General features: G+C 34.6%; 1 protein-coding gene across 4 annotated transcripts in view; it reads right to left on the reverse strand.

Moving 5' to 3' along the window:
- The window catches only part of erbb4b (erb-b2 receptor tyrosine kinase 4b), a 655,930-nt gene that overhangs the window by 575,133 nt on the left and 58,783 nt on the right, over nt 1-22,014 (reverse strand). The gene's annotated exons all lie outside the window — the stretch shown is intronic.

The raw sequence follows: 22,014 nt of genomic DNA on the forward strand, positions 1-22,014 counted from the left end.
TGCAAAAACAGAAAAAAGAAAACGCATGCTACAAATTTCCTTGTTCTACATACTGCATGTGCAAATCAAATACATTGTGATTTGGTTTGGTGTATGTGCAAAAAGTTCTCAATCCGAGTTAAATAGTCTCCTGGCTTTTCTTTATTCCTTTAAAATATCTAAACTGTAAAAATATCTTAATATGTACACTACCTGACAAAAGTCTAGTCTATGCAATTTTTGAGAACTAAAAATAATAACCTGACTTCTAGTTGATCATTTGATATTACAAGTGGCTTAAAAGAAAGGCAAATGCCTCTAGATTATACTTATTTTACCTAATTAAAATGATTATTCCTTGATTTTTAATTATTTAATTAGGGCTGTAAAGTCTGACTGCTTAAACAAGTCTTGTGACTTAACAGAAATAATGTAGTCTAGAACAGTCGTCCTCAAGTGGCACAAGAAATCATTAATTAGTTCCGTTTTATTTACTATCGAGAACAATCTTTTATTTTGATAAGTCTTTTATTTTAAAAAATGACTGTACTCTCTGAATGTTACATCCCACTTGAGTGCCCAAATTTAGCCCACAAGCAGCAAAATGAGTAAGAGACAGACATCTTTGGAAGGTTTCTTTGCTAGGAAGAAAAGGCCCAGTGAACGACCCAAAAACTGCCATGAATGGATCAGCAATTTGTCAACAAATCAGGTGAATGCATCAAGGCTGAGCTAGAAGATCAACTGCTGGAGATCACAAATGACAGCGAACTTTCAGGGGCCGTTCGCATACCATGTCATGAGTTTGCACAAGTTTGTTGTTTCCAATGGAAGCGTGCAGCATGACGCGATCGCTCCTTCCAGACCAGTCGACACAGTTCAATGAATCCCGCGAGCGCACTGTGAGTTGTGTGACAACAATTGACCGATCAACTTCAGCTTTTATGGAATAAACACATTTCGGTAGACTAACTATCCCAGACAAACACAGAACACCCAAACACTGCAGCGCTTTGTAATTTTCTCCATGAAAAAAACTTGTATCAGAGTAACAACAATGTTTCGTAGGCTTGTCATCCACTGAGAATACAGTTGATGGCCACCTAGCAACCATATGACTAAATAAATAAATACCTAATTATCATCATTAAAACAACAAAAAAATTAAAAATTCAGAAAATACTGAATAAATATCGCACACCCCTAGGTCATGATAATCTCTAAATGTTCAGCTATGACCTTCATGCTCTTAACAACAGCATCCGTCACTCCCAGGCCAGCGCTGAACATCTGATGATTACATTAAGAAGAAACGGCATTCATTTGTCTCTCGCAGCCTTTCTATGATCCAGGTTCACCTTCCTCTCATTGCCCAATCGGGACAGTAGACGACTGTACTCCAGAGGCTTTTCTCAGAGCCGCTGGCAGAATTATGCTCCGGCAGCTATTATAGTGATTAGGAGCAACATCAATCAAAGCGAGTCCCAGAAGCTAAAGGGGACATGCTGACGAACAATTAAAACACCTCATAAAAGGCAACTACTCAACATTCTGCCCTCCTCAAGGAAGATAAAAAGCAGCTCACTGGTCATTTAATATGATGCCGTGTTCATCACAAAGTTCATTCATTCATTTATTTTCCTTCAGCTCTCTGTTTCAGAGGTCGTCACAGCGGAATGAACCGTCAACTATTCCAGCATAAGTTTTATGCAGCAGATGGTCCCTCCATTCACAACCCAGTATTGGGAAATACTTATACACACTCATACACAACAGACAAATTTAGTTTCTCAAATTCACTTATGGAGCATGTATTTGGACTGTGGGGCAAACCGGAGCACATAGAGGAAACCCACGCTAACAGTAGGAGAATGTGCAAACTCACAGAAATGCCAACTGGCCCAGCTGGGACTCAAACCAGTAAACCTCTTGTGTGAAGAGACAGTGCTTACCACCCAGCACCGTAGTGCCGTCATCACAAAGTTATATTAGTAAAAGAATAAGCATGTATTAAAAGCATGCGCTGAACATCTGATGATTGCATTAAGAAATTGCATTCATCTGTCTCTCGCAGCTCCTGTACAATCCATGTTCACCTTCCTCTCCTTGCCCGATCGGGACATAAGGTTAAAAGCAATATTAATTTTAATGTATCATTATGAATTGTGTAAAAAGTTTTAAAATATATTAAAATTAAATTAAATTAAATTAAATTAAATTAAATTAAATTAAATTAAATTAAATTAAATTAAATTAAATACATTTAATTAATAAATCAAATTAAGGCATCATGGTGGCGCAGTGGAAAGCACGATCGCCTCAGTAAGAAGGTCGCTGGTTTGAGCCTCGGCTGGCTCAGTTGGTGTTTCTGTGTGGAGTTTGCATGTTCTCCCCATGTTCATGTGGGCTTCCTCCGGGTGCTCCGGTTTCCCCCACAGTCGAAAGACATGTAATATAGTTGAACTGGGTAAATTAAATTGTCTGAAGTGAATGTGTGTGAATAAGTGTGCATACATGTTACCCAGTGATGGGTTGCAGCTGGAAGGGCATCTGCTGCATAAAACATGCTGGATAAGTTGTCGGTTCATTCCGCTGTGGCGATCCCAGATTAATGAAGGGACTAAGCTGAAAAGAAAATGATTAAATTAAATTAAATTAAATTAAATTAAATTAAATTAAATTAAATTAAATTAAATTAAATTAAATTAAATTAAATTAAACTCACAAACAAGGATTGTATGGTTGTATTAAAAAAATAATAAAACTATAAAATATAGAACAAATATATGTAAATTATAAATGAAAATGCGATTTTTGTTTTATATGCTCTCTATAGCAAAGTAAATACAAATACAGTAAAATATTTCATGAGATAATTTACTTTTTACGTTTATTATCTAAAAATATGATAGTATATGATTATTATGATTAGTAGAAGTAATAGTACAGCGATGCAGTGGCGCAGTAGGTAGTGCTGTTGTCTCACAGCAAGAAGGAAGGTCGCTGGTTTGAGCCTCGGCTTGCATGTTCTCCCTGTGTTCACGTGAGTGTCCTCTGGGTGCTCTGGTTTCCCCCACATTCCAAAGACATGCGGTACAGGTGAATTGGGTAGACTAAATTGTCCGTAGTGTATGAGTGTGAATGGGTGTGTGTGTGGATGCTTCCCAGAGATGAGTTGCGGCTGGAAGCTGCGTAAAAACATGCTGGATAAGTAGGCGGTTCATTCCGCTATGGCGGCCCCAGATTAATAAAGGGACTGAGCCGAAAAGAAAATGAATGAATGAATGAATGAATGAATGAATGAATAGTAGTACAGTACAATATATTAATTAATTGCATTACAAAGCACCTTTTAAAGTGAAATTGTATTGGTCCTCCTTCATGTCACTGTGACCACTAACTGACACCAGAAAACTCTGAATACTTAAAACATATTGTGCAATTACTGAAAAATTTACTTTATTTTTCAGTTGAAAAAGATTTAAATTCAAATGGATTTCACTGACAAATGAAGTTTTATAAAGTGATTTTGAGAGGAGCATGTGATGTAATTGATCGCTGCGGGTCTTGCATCAATAATCATTGCTAGTCCAATCAGATATCATTGCTAGACCAGATGAATTCAAGCCTCCAATAAATAAGCCAATCTACCCCATCTTACCCTTTGCTCTTTTACCAGGGGGAGCTCTCAAGACCTACCTGATCTCGAACCCCGTCATGCTAGATGTCCAGGCAAGAGCCCTGGGCACAAGTATCTCTAAGCTCAGGGTTCTCTCCCGGGAAAATCTGCAAAATATGTCAGCCAATAGCTAAGTGTGAACTCTTGAAATAGTTTGGAAATCCTTGCATCAAACACACAGACTGCAAGTTAAAGATATTTGCGTGAGCAATATTGTGAATATCCAAAAATAAACAAGGTTACAGACAGAAATGATTTAAAGAAAGAACAAATTAAAAGATGAAATCAAAAGAACCAATAAATTTGGAATTTATTTGAATTATTAGCTTAAATTACAATGAATAATTAACAATTTGGTCATTTTTCTTCAGCTTTATCAGAGGTTTGCACAGCGGAATGAACCGACAACTATTCAGGCATATGTTTTACGCAGTAGATGCCCTTCAAGCCAAAACCCAGCACTTGGAAACACCTATACACTCTTACAATCACACACTCATACACTACGGCCAATCTAGGTTATCCAATTCATCTATTCACCTTATTCTCCGCAGACGAGCGGGCGCTGCCATTTGAATATTTTTGGCTCGAGACCTCCGGTCTCATTCACTTCCATTCATTTTTTGACGTTAAAAACTGCTCGTTACGTTGCTTGATGTTGCAATTTGATATTTTCTTATTATATTATTCTACTTGGTCTGTATAGTCATGCAAATATTTGTTTGTAGAGCAAGCAGTTTGACCATTTTCTGTCGTTTATTATTTCTTGTCATTTCTCCCATAGGCGACTGAATCAGAAGTTCTAAGACAATCACGGAAACAGGCGCACTTCCGCATTTTAGAATAAGGTCAATAGAGCATGTCTTTGGAGTGTGGGGGAACCGGAGGACACAGGGGAAACCCACGCAAACATGGGGAGAACATGCAAACTCCACACAGAAATGTCAATAGGCCTGGGACTGAAATTGTTAACCGTCTTGCTTTGAGGCGATCAAGCTAACCACTGTGTCACCCTTAACAATCATCTAATCTACATAAAGCATTTCAAGTATTTTAAAACGACATATATCTGAATTAAAAGAACTAAATTTTTAAATCCCATTAAACTTCCCCTTCTCCCAGTGTTTTGATTTCAGAACTTATTTTTTTCTCTAAATATTTTATTTGGACTGCGGGATAGAAGTTACGAAGAGTTCCTAAAGTCATCTATTAATACAGTTTCACAGTACTCTGAACTCTTAACAGATCATGATAGGACCCCGATGAGCCTTCAGCACACATCGTTCATCCAGAGTGCTTCATAAGTCAATGCATCTATATTATATTTGCCTGAAGCCTTCAGAGTAACGGTGAATGAACAACATTTACACTTTTGCACTCTGATCCTCCACTCTATCGGAAGTGTGAAAGGGTCTCCTGAGCACTAAAGAATGACACTTCAGCAGAAACAAGAGGTCAACTCAGTTACAGACCTGCCATTTATCAAACACTTCAGACGGAGCTCACAGCAATACACTGAAACTGAGTGACAGCAGCAAGAAACCAGCAGACGTAAATCCCATGATGCTCTCTGCGATACATCCTTCCTGGATGACACCAGATCAATGATGTCTGGTCATCATAAATGCCACACAATAACAAAAAACAACTGCCTGATTATTTATGATGCAGGATAATGAAAGCATGTCACACATAATCAATGTACATAATTACACTTCAGGTATTCTTTAAAACATCATCCGAGACAGAACATTTGTAAATGAATCTTACATAACATTTACTATACACAAGTGGAATGATGGGATACTCAGATTAATTGCTTTGCCAAATTGGCTTGTTCCCTGTGAGAGCACTCAGAGATTGTGTTGTAGTAGTTTTGTCTCTGATTTCATTTTCTAATTCAGTGATTGCATCAATGAGGAGAATGTCGGAGAATCAATGATGCACTCTGAATTAACTTGTCCTAAGTTTATACAAAACAAACCTACTGCATTTCATAATAACTTTACATAACAAATTAATCACAGCAGAATAGAAATGTGCTTGAAGTGCGGAAAAAAAACATACAATCCATGCTTTCATGCTGTTTACATCAAATTCTGACTTTTTGACCAATTATCTGAATGTTCCAGCACAAATCAAGACTTTTCAGACTCCAGGCTAGTTTTTAACCATACGCTCAAATGTGCAATAAATTTGACACCTTACAAGTGCACCTGTTACTTGCACCTCAGACTTTTATTATGAAACTCATTTAAAACAGCTCACTTTGAACATTATTGTAATTCGCATACAGCCCCATCTGCCTGTAAAAACTAAACTCAGAATCGATTCAAGACAGAACTGCAATAAATTCGGAAAAATGTTAGAATCTATGCAGAATCATTTCTTTATCTGCACTGCATTGATTTTCAAACACCATGTAAACACCATGTCATTCTGATGTTCAGTTTAAAAGTTCAGCAGATTAACCTTACTAGGGCTGCACAATTCTGGCTAAAATCAAGGTTCTGATCTTCTCACAATTCTATAGATGTAAAATAAAGGTTCATATGAGTAGGCTATTATTATTTCATTCATTCATGTCGGCTTAGTCCCTTTATTAATCCGGGGTCGCCACAGCGGAATGAACCGTCAACTTATCCAGCAAGTTTTTACGCAGTGGATGCCCTTCCAGCCGCAACCCATCTCTGGGAAACATCCACACTCACATTCACACATACACTACGGACAATTTAGCCAACCCAATTCACCTGTACCGCATGTCTTTGGACAGTGGGGGAAACCGGAGCACCCGGAGGAAACCCACGCGAAGGCAGGGAGAACATGCAAACTCCTCACAGAAATGCCAACTGAGCCGAGGTTCGAACCAGCAACCCAGCAACCTTCTTGCTGTGAGGCGACAGCACTACCTACTGTGCCACTGCCTCGCCATTATTATTTTTATTTCTCAAATATTTGGTAAAACAACAATAACAACATAAGGATATATCTAAAGATGCTGCCACGTGAATTGCTGATTAGATAATTGCCTTAAAGGGCACTGGAAAAGCTTCTGATAGAAACCCAGAAGAGCAAAGTCCACTAAACGAGGTCAAGCCTTCTCAAATATGGTTCTGGAATAGCCTTCCTAATAAATATCCAAGGCTCAGACACTTTTTCTCAGTTAAAAACTAGATTAAAAAAAACAGTATTTTTAGTATTGCGTGCACACAAAACATCACATAACTGTATGATGCACGAGTGCACTCCATGCAGGTGAGAGGGCTTGATAAACCACCCGTAGGACACTTTTCCTGTCTTAATGCATCAGGGACTCTGTTAGAAATACTTCTATGTTTTAAGCTTAATTTTATATATATATATATATATATATATATATATATATATATATATATATATATATATATATGTGTGTGTGTGTGTGTGTGTGTGTGTGTGTGTGTGTGTGTGTGTGTGTGTGTGTGTGTGTAACATAACTTTAACTAGTAACTAATGACTAATAGCTTTTAAAAGTTAAAGTTATTAGAAACTAATAAAGTTATGGTAACTAATAACCCTAACTTCTGATTTTGATTGTCATACAATAATGTGCACCTTTTAAAAACAATAATTATAGTGAGAAGCCATATGCAAATACTTATATCAAACTGAAAAGCTGTACCTAATAATGTGGCCAGGGATTGTACATGTTTGAGCTAAAACAGAGAAAATCCTTCAACGCCAGCTGAAACTGACTCATCTGACGTGTGAACCATATTGTTAATGAGGAGCAAGAGCCTGTTGGCGTGCCGACCACGGCTGCAGTGTTGTGATGCAAATGATGTCGGCATCCTGCCCGCCCCTGTGTCAGTACCACCTTTAATTGTCTTCTTTGATCTGCAGCTAATTCCACTAATTAGGGGCCCATTCTGGAAGTTTTGCTTTGCTTCCAGCAGCTACATAAACTCAACTGGGTAAAACCAGGGGGAGATGCAAAATTGGATACCTAGATGAGCAAACAAACATAAACAAGCTCACTCGGCTCCAACAAGAACAGAGCCCTAAATACAAGCGACAGATGAGCAGTCACATGCAATCAGGCTGCATGGCCGAGCACAGATGCTGAACGCGCTCTTCACTCGCAGACACACAAATGCAGAAAACATGAGCAGGACACACATATTAAACACCTTCCCCCCATGCCATTTGCACCTGATGCCACATTAATTACAGTTGTAAGCTCTAGCCTTGGAACTGTGTGACTGTCCCAAAAATGATGATCAGGTTTCATCACAAAATGAAAACCCTAAATGGCCATTTATAGTTGAAGTCAGAATAATTAGCCCTCCTGAATTATTACCCCCCTGTATATTTTTGTCCCAAATTTATGTTTAACGGAAAGATTTAATAGTCAACACATAATAGTTTTAATACCTAATTTCTAAAAAGAGATTTCTTTTATCTTTGCAATGATGACAGTACATAATATTTGACTAGATATTTTTCAAGATAATGGCATTCAGCTTACAGTGTAATTAGGTTAACCAGGCAAGTTATGGTAATTAGGCAAGTCATTGTGTAAAAATGGTTTGTTCTGTAGATAATCTAAATCGAAATTCTAGATCTCAAAAACCACATTGTATATAATATTGACCTTAAAATGGTTTTAAAAATTAATGCTTTTCTTTTAACCTTCATAAAACAACAACAAAAAAAAAACATTACATTAAATACTGCGAAAAAAATCATTGCTCTGTTAAACATCATTTGGAAAATATCTGAAAAAGAAAACAGGGCCAATAGTTTTGATTTAAAAAATTGTATTTCCTTGACCATGGACCAGTCAAGAAGCCATCTTAGTGACATGTTACATTTCACATAGGTTTTGTGGTGTTTTGTGTCTGTTTACTCTGTCCTGCCCTCTTTGTATGACCATTGGTTGAGAAAACTGTCAATCACCATTATGATGCACTCGGAACAATCAGGAGCTGGTCCACCATGTTTAAAAGGCTTGCGCTGTTCAGTAGGAGCGCTTGACTCTCCACCAAACTCCTCACTTGTGTCGACCAGCTTGTTCAGTTGTGTTTGTATTATTTTTGTTGTTGTCTAGTTTGCGTCTTGTTTAAGTGCTTTATTTATTAGATAAGTTTGTGTAGCTCAATATACCTGATTATTAGGAAATCAAATGATCTTTATGAGAATTGGATTATCACATAAGATCTTGATTTGCTTATTGCTAAGAGTGTGTACTTTATGAGAACTCTAGTAATTTTGAGCAGCACAGTGTGTGTTAGTTAGTTTACGGAGGATTTGCTACACCTGTAATTATGTTTTGAATAGTTAGAAGTTTAGATAAACATCACATTCGCTGAAGATTATGGTTTTGTTTCTGCATTTTTCTTTGGTTAGTATTTGGTTGGAGTTTGGTTAGATTGCTTTGTTATATTTATTTCTTTGTTTTGGCAACACTCCTGTATTATGTTTGATTTGTATTTTTAAGTTACATTCTAAATTCATGTATCAATGTTTAATTAAATTGTTATTTTTGTTCCATTTATCTATTTGTTGTGATTTCTCTTATTTTCACCCAGCACCAGTAGAAACTCATTTAATTTTACGTTTCATCCAGCATAATAACTTAAACACGTTACACTAAAAAACAGCCTCCTTGGCTGGTCAATCGATACATCTCTAGTTCATTTAATAATGTACATGTTGACGCAGCTGTAATAAGCTATTATAACACAAACTCTACGTAAATGAAATATCAGTGAATGTTAATTACTTATGTAAACAAAATGCCAGCAAGCATGTATTTTATTGGGTTCTGCTAAAGACTATAAATGGACTTTGGTTCCGCCTATGTTGTTCTGTGTGATTGTAGTCGAAGAGATTTAAGTAGATTTTAAAATAGAAACAAGATCTTTGTTACGGGGCGATTCAATTATATTTTCAAAACCTCTGAGATGTGGATTTTAGACATTAAGACAAGTTAAGGCCTTGGTTTTATTACTATGGAATTAAAAATGTAAGGATCTGCGGACACCCTGGAAAATGACAAAATGATTTTCTGTGCCTTTAAAGGGATATTAAAACCAAAACAATCAATTTCAAAGCTCTGCAGTGTGTAAATGATGAGAAAGAAACCAGTGTTTAAATTACAGCTGCATTCTTAACCAGAAAAGGTTCAAAACAGATAAATTATAAAGTATATAACTTATACAGACTTGAATATATAATATATAATTCACTAGAATATGAAAGGCTCAGATCATCAAAACACTTTCAAACCATACTAAAAGATATTCTTGACAGCAGAAGTTTCCCTGATAACATCTCGAGAAGGGGAAAATGTCAAACTGTTTTCCCATAATAACTGAAAGTAGTGTTAGATCAGTGGTTCTCAAACTGTGGTACATGTACCACTAGTGGTACACAGGCTTCCTTCTAGTGGTACGCGGAGGAATTAAATATGTGATGTACATGCTACACACATTTCAAAATTTATCAAAAATGATGTACATAATAAGCCATATATGACATATAGCCTATATTTCTAAGGTAATCTGCCACATTTTTTAACTGTGCAGAGTTGTAGCTGCTTTACTGGGCCTACTACGCTACTATATTTCAATACTGCTCATTTTGGTGGTACTTGAAGAGACAATTTTTTTCTGAGGTGGTACTTGATGAAAAAAATTTGAGAACCACTGTGTTAGATCATCTGCCTCCTGCTATGCATACTAGTATTAATGACTTAAATATTCTCACTATGGACACCTGCTGATCATCAACTTACATTCATTTTACCACTTAATCAGCATATTATAATCATTACAGAAAGATAAAATGACACTGAAGACTTAATGACTTAATGAAAACTTAGTTTGGCAAAAATACATTACTTATTTATGCAATTCTTTTATATGCTTATAATACATTTTCATATTCTATAGATATATTAACTAGCCACCCTGTTGAAGCACACACCCACAACCCACAAACTATAGTTATGAATAAAAAATATTTTATTCAGAGTGTCAAAATACGACATAAAACTGGATAAAACACCAACAATTCTATAGTGATTTTATTTTAGATCAGATTGCACAATTTATTTTTTATTTGAAGTACAGTTTCATTTGTATATCTTTAAATGAATAGGAATGAATAATGTCATTTTCCTGTTTAGAATTGAACTGAGCCTTTATTTGTCATTTATAAGGTATTTATAAAAAATGAAGAGTCCTCACTTTAGATTAGGTCACAAAACTAGATGAAGTTGAGTTAATAAAGCATTTATTAACATACATAGTAACCATTATTATATGCCTGAATAATAAGACATATTTATGTTAATTTCAATAGTTTATTAATCATTTACTAACTCATTCTGAATGATCCTAAAAACCCCTTAACTACTCTTAAATACAAATGGCTTGTAAATAATGAACTTCTTAATTCAGTAATAAAAAAATAAATCATTAAATAAGTATACAAATACAATTATTAAGCACATTTTAAATATGTTAAATAATATTGTAAGTCAAGAATAGAGCATTTGTTGCTGCAGTTATAAACGGTTTACTAACGGCTATTAATGTAGAGTTAATGCTTAACAGATAATGAATTCATTATTTGCTAATGCTTAGTAAATTATTTATAGTGTGTAGTTATTATAAAGTGTTACCAAAAAAGGTTACAACCTATTTTCATTTAAGTGCAACATATTCCCCTGATCTTAAGCCCTCAAAGCCCCCCCTCGCAACGCCACTGTCCGTGACTGACCTTTAATGTTATATGGCACTAAATACCCAAAGACCTTTCATTTTTCACTGTTTAATGACCACATGATCCGGGAAAACTGAAATTGCATAGTGGACATCAGTCATGGTAAATTTTATTTTAGGAATAATTTATTTACAAAATGAGCACCGCTTACATTAGAATGATTTCTGAAGAATCATGTGACATTAAAGATTTAAATTCAGTTTGTCCAAAAAAACCTCCTAATGCTAAACCCTTTATTTATAAGTTCACGTATAATGAGAAAGTGCCTCCCTGGCAATATAAATGAAGAAAAATCTGCGACACAGTCAGAAAATGTATACATTTTACTAGAAGTCCATTAAATCCTGCATGCTTACAAACACAACACACAAAAAATGGGTCAGAAGCAAAAAGAAAAAAAGGAAAGGGTTTAGCAGTTTGTGCACTAAAGTGAGCAGACATCCCATGCCAATCGGTGCATGGCCTTTTAGCCTCACACTCAGTCTGAGATGCCAGTTTGATGGACGATATGAGTCCGGATGACAGTTGTGTGTGTCCGTGTGTGTGTCTCTGTGTGTGTGTGTGTGTACACATGGGAAAGCAGCGAAACGCACTACAGCACAGGAACACCGCTGCCAATTTGCAGCTGCCTGTCGTTAGAGCTTCTGCTAGCACGACTGCACATTTCCTCAGCTCACCTGCAGCTCTCATAAACAATCCCTCCTCTTAGTTATTCATTCATGCCTTCATTAGCATCCCTGCCATTAGTGCTAAATCCTCTACCCTTCACAGCCCATCAGGCAGACGTCCTGTCTGTCAGAGAGAGAGAAAGAGAGCGAGCTGTCCTGCAATCCTAATGCTTGACTCCAGTGGACTCGCAAAGAGGAATGGTAAGAGGCAAGCAAGAGGGCTGAGCTTTAACAAATGTACACTACCTGACAAAAGTTCATTCAAGTTGATCATTTGGAAAAGGGGCAGAAGGTAGATTTCTCTGATAAATCATCTGCTGAACTGCATCCCAATCATCACAAATACTGCAGACGACCTATTGGAACCCACATGGACCCAAGATTCTCACAGAAATCAGTCAAATTTGCTGAAGGAAAAATCATGGTTTGGGGTTACATTCAGTATTGGGGTGTGTGAGAGATCTGCAGAGAGGATGGCAACATAAACGCCATGAGGTATCAAGACATTTGTGCTGCCCATTTCATTACAAACCACAAGAGAGGGCAAATTCATCAGTATAGTACTCCTTCTCATACTTCAGCCTCAACAAAGTTCCTGAAAGCAAAGAAGGCCAGTGTGCTCCAGAATTGGCCATCCCAGTCCCCAGATATGAACATTATTAAGCATGTGAGGGGTAAGATGAAGGAGGAGGCATTAAAGATGAATCCAAAGAATCTTTATGAACTTTGGGAGTCCTGCTAGAACGCTTTCTTTGGCATTCCAGATGACTTTATTAAGAAGTTATTTGAGTCATTGCAGAGATGTGTGAATGCAGTCCTCCAAGCTCATAGGAGTCATAAACAAAGTTAATTATTTTTTTTTCCATTGCACCATGACTTTATACTCTATACTGTATATTATTTCTATTAAGGGACAAGACTTTTGTCTATACAATGTCAGACCTCACTGTCCTAATTAAATATTTACAAAACAAAGAGTAATCATATTTTATTTTGGTAAAATAAGTGTAATCTAGATGTCTTTGCCTTTCATATCAGTCACTTCTGTGACCAAATGATCAACTAGAAGTCAAGTTATTATTGGTTGTTCCTAAAACTTGGATAGGCAACAAGACTTGCCAGGTAGTGTATTTACACTCAGTGTTCCCTGTCCAAACAGCGGCAATCCTTTAGATATTTTACAACTGTTAAAGTAGACAGATTTGCAGGTTTATCAGATCAAACATTTTAAATACACTTCAAAAAATATTTATGTGAATTTGAAATGGATAAATATTGCTGATAAACTCAAACTTGTACTGTTTGTCTGTATAGTATTACATTTCTCTCATTTTATTATTTAAATTGTTTAATTTTAGTCAACAGTAGACAATAAATATGGACAATTATTAATTTAAAAATGTATTATATTATTTAATAAAAATAATTATACACACATCAATAAATATGCATTTAGTATTCTGTATACCTTGTTCTATAAATATATGAATCATTTACCCAGCTAAATCACACACACACAGCTTTACAGTTATGAGTTATTCAGTTAAGTAAAAAAAAAAAAAAAAAAAAAGATTTGGGAACATTTTGTTTTTAATAATACAACTTTTTTAAAATACAGTTTATTATTATTGTTATTATTATTATTATTATTATTATTATTATTATTATTATTATTATTATTATTATTAGTATATCAATAATATAAATTATTTAAAAATAATAATTAAATAAAAAGATTATTATTATTATTATTAATAACAGTGTGCTCCATGCAGGTGTGTGGGCTTGACAACCTATTGTTGGACACACTCCTTCTGTCTTAATGCACAGAAGAGAGAGAGACAGATATTTTGTTAGAAATACTTCTATGCTTCATATGTTTGTTTTCATGTTTGGTTATATAACACATTTTAATTTATAGCATAACATTAATTTTCGCACCGACATTTAAAATATCTTGCTTAAAAACATTGCGAATGCTAATTTTGTTCTGGGGATGCCCATCCCGAGGCCTCTAGAGACTGTGCAACGACATTGATGGGATTCAAGACCTGTGAAAAGATGATGTCAACCATCTAGGACAGGAATCACTAATCTCATTCCTGGAGGTCCGGTGCCCTGCAGAGCTTATAGCTGTAGGGTTTATAGCTAGAATCTGCTGGACACCGGACCTCCAGGAACAAGCTTGGTGATCACTAAACTACATCCAATAAGTAGTAGTAGATGTATTATTATTTTGTATTATTAATTAAATGTAACTACTTAATTATTAGGGGCGACGCAGTGGCGCAGTGGGTAGCACGTTCGCCTCACAGCATGAAGGTTGCTGGGTCGAACCTCGGCTCAGTTGGTGTTTCTGTGTGGAGTTTGCATGTTCTCCCTGCATTCGCGTGGGTTTCCTCCGGGTGCTCCGGTTTCCCCCACAGTCCAAAAGACATGCGTTACAGGTGAATTGGGTAGGCTAAATTGTCCATAGTGTATGAGTGTGTGTGTGTTTGTGTGCATGTGTGGATGTTTGCCAGAGATGGGTTGCGGCTGGAAAGGCATCCGCTGCGTAAAACCTTGCTGGATAAGTTGGCGATTCATTCCGCTGTGGCTACCCCGGATTAATAAAGGGACTAAGCCGACAAGAAAATGAATGAATGAATGAATGAATGAATGAATACTTAATTATTATTTATTTAATTATCATTAATTAAAACTGTTTAATCACATGAAACAATTACAACATTTGTGATTATTTAAGCCATTAACAAATCAACCTAAAACAACCTTAAAGGTCAACCTAATATATTACTATAAAACATTTGTAATAATTTATTATTGTAAAACTATTTGTTATTACTATTTTAAGAATTTTTACAAATTACTATAAAACATACATTTAGTTTGAAAGCCACTTAAAAAAACATCTTGTTTAATCAACAGAACCCATCAGATATTACAATCAAGTAATCATACTCAAAAGCAAAAGTTCATTGTTCATTGCTTGTAAATCAACAAGCTATTAGACAAATGAACCACTTTGCATGCTGGATTAATTGTGCAGTCAAAGTGGGCGGAGCATCAGCTGTCCTCCCGCCCCTCCTACTTCACTGTGACTCACAACAATCTGGAGTGTGCCTCTAACGAGCGTTTTGTCAGGTTTGTTGCTCTAATTAATTCAATTAGGGAAATGCAGGGGCAGATGGCTACAAAGCAGGGAAATGTTCCCACTTGATGCCCCCAGAACTTTCCACAGGGATCTGCTACAGATGTGGTGGCTGGAGGACCGGTGAGTACAGCAGTGACCAGTACACAAATCACACTCTATTAGAGGCTGCCGACAAAACTAGGACAGACATGATACAGTCCTGTTTATACTGTAGGTTATATTACTATTCTACTAAGGTATTCTTCTAATAACCATTATATCAACCAGACTCAATGACAAACCAATGTTGGGTCGATCAGAATTTTTTCTTTTTTTTTTCTTTCTCTGCCTCTTTTTAATTCTTTTTATTAAGTTCTTTTTCATAATTTCTTTCCTTTCTATCATTCGTTCCTTTCATTTACTCTTTTTTTATTCTCTTTCTTTTGTTCATTCTGTATTTTTGTCTCTTTCATTCTTAATCTCTTTTCATTCGTTCTCTTGTTTATTTCATTCAATTTCTTTTCTTTCTTTCATTCTGTATTTCTTTTTCTCACTTTTATTCTCTCTTTAATTCTTTTTCTATTTCTTTCTTTTCCTTCATCTTTCTTCCTCCTTTTTCTTTCATTAATCGATTTCCTTTCAACCATGCTGTATCTTTCAGTTTCCCTTTCATTCTTGTTCGCTTTCATTCTCACATTCTCTTTATTCGTTCTCTTTCCTTTCTGTATTTATTTCATTTCCTCACTTTCATTCTTTTCTCTCTTTCTTTTGCTACATCTTTCATTCCTCCCCATTTCCTTTCATTCTTTTCCTTTCATTTTTTTGGTATTTTTCTTTCTCTTTCGTTCTCGTTCTCACTTTCATTTTTTATTCTCCTTTCATTCCTTCTCTTTCCTTTCATTTTTCTTTTTCTCACTTTCATTTCTCATACTTTTCCATTCTCTTTTTCTATCTCTTTCTTTTTCTTCATCTTTCATTATTTCCCCTTTTCCTTTCATTCATTCAGTATTTTTATTTTCTTTTATTCTCACTTTCTCTTTTTCTATCTATTTATTTATTTTATTTTTCATTCTCTTGCTTCTTCATCTTTCATGTTTTCTCTTTCTTTCATTATATTTTTTTCATTATTTGTTTCTCTTTCTCTCTCTCTCATCTCTTTCCTTCAATCAATATATCATTCCATCTATCCATCTCTTTCATGTCATCTATCGCTCTCCATTCTATCTATATATCCATCCATCATCCATTCATCCCTTTCATTCCATCTTTATATTATTATCTATTTATCCATCCACCCATTCATCTATCGTTCTCTTCTTATTCAATCTTTATATTATTATTCATCCATCTATCATCCTGTTTTATCCACTCTTTATATTATCTATTTATCCATCAATCATTCCATCTCTCTTTTTTATTTCATTCACCCATTTATTAATATCTCTTTTTGTTATTGTCTATACATTGTCTATTTTTATTATTGTCCTTTTTTATCTATCTATCTATCTATCTATCTATCTATCTATCTATCTATCTATCTATCTATCTATCTATCTATCTATCTATCTATCTCCTTCATTTCATCCATTCATCTCTTATTCCATCTTTCTTATTTCATCCATCCATTTATCTATCTTTATATTATTATATATCCATCCATTATTCTCTTTTTATTCAACGTTTATATTGTTATCCTTTTATCCATCCATCCATCTCTTTATTCACTCTTTATATCATCCATCCATCAATTTATCCATCACATATCCATCCATCATTCTCTCTTTATTCACTTTTTATTATATATTTATCCATCCATCCATCCATCCATCCATCCATCCATCCATCCATCCATCTTCTTTTTATTCACTCGTTATATTATCTACAGCATTTATCCATCTATCTATCCATCCATCCATCCATCCATCCATCCATCCATCCATCATTCTCTTCTTATACAGTTTTTATATTATTATCCATCCATCTCTCTATATTCACTCTTTATATTATTATCTATTTATCCATCCATCCATCCATCCACCGCATTTCACTTTTAGTGTATTGGGCTTTTAATCCAAAGAAAAGCAAAATAAAAAAGTGTGTGTTTAGGCTTCTGTAAATATTATAGTATTACAAGTAATGACAGTATTTTTACAGTAAATGTTGCTGTGCTGTGCAGTTGAATATGGCACAAAAACAGGCCAGTGAAGTGGACATGCTCTGTTCAGGTCAGAGTGTCCTGGGTTCCCTCAGCCTTGCTTTGGGCTTCTCCCTTCACAACATGACAGATGGTTACAGAGAAGCAACGGAGCGATCAATAACACACAGCACTAAATTCGCTGAATCAGAAGCTTCAGCTTAGAGCAAAAATTACATTTCTAACTTAAGCTTCTTATGCAGCTAAATAGTAGATGACATTTAATAACTCGCACAGCTGAGATTCGTAATATTGTGTTAACTGCCATGCTATCAAAAAGCATATAAAGAAGGGGGAAATGCAATTATGGATCTGAGAACATGGTTATATTTAATCTCTCCTGTATATATGCACAAAGAGGGTCCAAAAATCTAATTGTAATTTACTCAAATAAATAAAGTTTTGCGGGGATTTGTTTTGTTTTTATTTTTTTACTTTCCAATAATTCCATCACTAACTAAATTAGGACACTTTGATCCTATTTATTTTTAATAAAGCTTCATATTGCCATGCTTCCAGCACAAGATGCTCTTTTGATAATTTGCAAATTACTCTTATTAAAGAAAAAGATCATCGTGTCATCCTGTCTGCTGGTCTTTCTGCTGTAGTAGGTATTGTAAATAACAAAAGCCAAATACAGGTCTACACAGGAACTAAATGATAAAGACTGTCTTTAGACTACAAAATACAGTGCTAAGACTTGGTTTCCTGCATTATGATCTCACCTTAAAGAACAATAATATGAACATAAGCAAGAACTAACTAATTGGGTAACGCTTTATAATAACTACACTACAAATCGTCTTTTAAGAATAAGCAAATAGTGAATTTATTGTTTGTTAAGCTTTAACTACATTAAAAATGCTAGTAATAGAGCTGGGTGATATTGGCAAAAAATAATAATAATAATAATAATAAATCACAATTTCATGTTTCATATCATTCAATATCGATAGTTATTGAATATTTTTTAAACATTTAGGAATGTTAGGGTTTTTTATTTAACCACTTTATTTTAATTTACCAACATTACAAAGGTAAACAGTTTTATTAGTCAAAAACAAAACGTAAACAAAATATCTGAACTATTTATAATAAAATAAACTTAAGTGTTAAAAGAATTTAAACTTGATAAATACTGAATAATCAAAGCAAACTTCAAGGTGTGAATAATAACAATACAGTAAAAATATGGTAATTAAATCTCAGCTTTCAAGTAAAGTAACCAGCCATCATTATTCAAATACATATTGTGAAGTTCACTACATTACCCCATGCTAAAAATCTTTCAGATGGGTCGCTAGTATCTAGGATCTTGCTGTTCTGACCAGAAGTGACAAGTAGGTGCGTGGACTCCTTGACTATTTACAATGGACTTTGCTTGCGCTCCCCTGGCATCTCTCATAACTAGGCAACCATCAAGCATTTTCTCAGAGGATGACAAATGAACAAACCATTGCTGCAGTTTCGATACAGAGATGTTGAGATGTGTACAACTAGGTGCAGCTGGAAAATGCAGCGGTTCACTTCAAAGTTGCATACCTCCATTGGAAATGACAAACTTAAAATTACTGGCACTACCTCCTGGGCGCGCACTCAGCAGCCGCATTTTAAGAAAACTATGTCTTCATACCGTGACTACACATACCAAATCTTTAATTTTTTATTTTATTTTACTTAATTTTTTTAAATCAATAATGACAATGATGTTTAGTCAATAAATATCAATACCGATTTTATCGTCCAGCCCTAGTTTATAACTGCATATACAAATGCTCTATTTTTGACTTGAGCACATTTTAAATTGCTTAATAATTGTTCTTTCATACTTACTTTTTCAGGATTTAATTATTCATCACATTATTTACAAATCATTTGTATTTAGGAGTAGTTGAGGGTTTTTAAGATCATTCAGAATGAGTTAGTAAATGATTAATAAACGATTCAAATAAACATGTATCTTATTATTCAGGCATATACACTGAAAAAAATATTCAAAGATGATTCCTTGGATTTACTCTTTTTTTTACGTTAAGTGGTTGTAAACAATTTATTTGTGTTGAATTTAAACAAACTAATTAAGCTGAAAATTATTAAATTTAATTTGTTTGTTGAAATTCAACACATATAAATTGTTTGCAACAGTTATGCATGCAACACTTTTTTCAGTTACTCTATACGTTAATTAAGAGTGCTTATTAACTTAACTTCATCCAATTTTGTGTCCTAATCTAAAGTAAGGACTTTTAAGCTTTTTAAATTCCTTAATAAAGTGTTACCGAACTTTGTCCTTACTTGCTTCTTCTTTTACTCCACAATTTACAAACAAGGCACATTTAGACACAGAAATTTCAAATAGACTGAAATCATTTATGCTCTGTGTGTGTGTATTCTTTTTCTCAAACAGTTTGATTTGATTAGAATAATCATTGTAAATTATTCTCTTTTTTCATTTTGATAATGTTATAAGTGAACCAAAGAGAAAAACAAATTAATAATTAAAGAAAGTCAGTATATGACCCCTTCAAAGCAATAAAAAAGAACTTCTGAAATTAAATGTAAATTGTTTTATTCTATTATTTTAGACACACACACACACACACACACATACATACATACATACATACATACATATATATATATATATATATATATATATATATATATATATATATATATATATATATATATAGAGAGAGAGAGAGAGAGAGAGAGAGAGAGAGAGAGAGAGAGAGAGAGAGAGAGAGAGAGAGAGAGAGAGAGAGAGAGAGAGAGAGAGAGACATATAACATACAGACATATATACAAAAAGAGTCAAAACATAAGCATTTCCGCTAGTATACATTTAGACTCCACAGTTTATACACTTGAAACCTGCACAGAAAGTGACACTGTCTCTTTGCTGAGCTGGCTCATAGAGGAGCGCTAGTGGGGAGAGCAGCTGAACCTGCCAGCTCCCCCAGGGGCATGGAGTATGAGTGCCCATTAGAATGATGGGACCTGGCAGCTGGGTGCCCTTATACTCTGCTAATTAAACCCATGCCACATTGACACGGGTAACACAGGGTGTGAGAGGATGGACTCTGGGCATTATGGGATGAGTTAGGGCATATGGAGAGGTCACAGTGTGATTAAAAGGCTCGCTAGGCCCAAATCTACAGTAAGGGTGTGTTCACACTTGACAGGTTGGTTTGATTAAAATGAACTCTGGTGTGACTGCTCTATTAGTGCGGTTAATTTGAATAAGTGTGAACAGTGCCATCTTAAGCTTGGTGTGCTTCAAAGTAGTTGAACAAGACGCATGAAAGGCTAAGTTGGTCCACTTCCAAACAAACTCTGGAGTGATTTGACAGAAATATAAATACAACACAGATTAAAGACATCTAAATGAATCAAAGTTTAGATATGGTGTCTTTAGATGTGACCTTCAAAGGGCAAAACACTCAAGCTATATGAGACATGCAAGTCATGTTGCCCATTGCAGTTCAGTACATATGTCAGAAATGCCCCTTACAGTAGATCTTTATTTTTATACAGTGGAAAAGATCATGGTGCTGTTCTTTAGATTCAGTCTTAAAATAACAGTGTGAACAGCAGTTTAACCAGGACAATGAAAATGAAACTGCACAAATACACATGATAATGCAAAAACACCCTATGAAGCTGTCAAGAGCATGCCAAATAAGACTCAAAACTGTAAAACCATGTTGGCCGATCAGCAGCCTCAAAAAAAAAAAAAAAAAAAAAAAGGTTATTATTGGTTCCAGACTGCATTTTGATGCCTCTTTTCCACATTTAGGTGGGATATATATCCATGAATCAGTATACATGTTACAAGCCCTGTTAACACGGTTATTAGCAGAATAATGTTGGTTACGTCAGCCTTCACATAGCCTCTTCTTATGAACAACGGAGATCCCGATGCGCAATCTGACATCACACAAATCCAATCCAAAAAACCCACACCCTGGAGCTTTCAAAAAACTTCACCCTGACAGGAGAAGTTTTCAAAAAGTTTTGGTTTCAGAGATCTGATACAGGGTCTCTGGGGGTTTAATCAAGTCAAATTTAAGACTTTAAGACCATTGGGAAAAAAAAAACTTTAGACTTATACGGGGCTAAACACTAATGATTTTTTTAATGCTTTTATTGCTTTATAATTGCCACAAAAAAAAAAAAAAAATATATATATATATATATATATATATATATATATATATATATATATATATATATATATATATATATATATATATATATATATATATATATTATTATTATTATTATTATTAGATACATGTAGATACATCTTTAATGTGTAAAAACAAGAAAAATAAAAAATATAAAATCTACAATTTTTTTTAAATAACAAGTTTAACATTGTTGAAAGCATATTTACAGTGAAGGCAATTACATAAATAATAAAAAAAATCTATATTTGTTGGATTTTGGTGTAAATTTATTGACTAACTTTTATTTAATCTAATGCATTTCTGTTAACCTTAAGTTTCATGCCTATTTATAAATATTGTGTCTATTTCCCATTACTTCAGTATAAAGTTGCGGTATAATTAAAATATTTAAAGGG

The sequence above is a fragment of the Danio rerio genome, chromosome 9 (genome assembly GCF_052040795.2).
Source record: "Danio rerio strain M-AB ecotype USA chromosome 9, GRCz13ab, whole genome shotgun sequence".
NCBI classification, from domain to species: domain Eukaryota; kingdom Metazoa; phylum Chordata; class Actinopteri; order Cypriniformes; family Danionidae; genus Danio; species Danio rerio.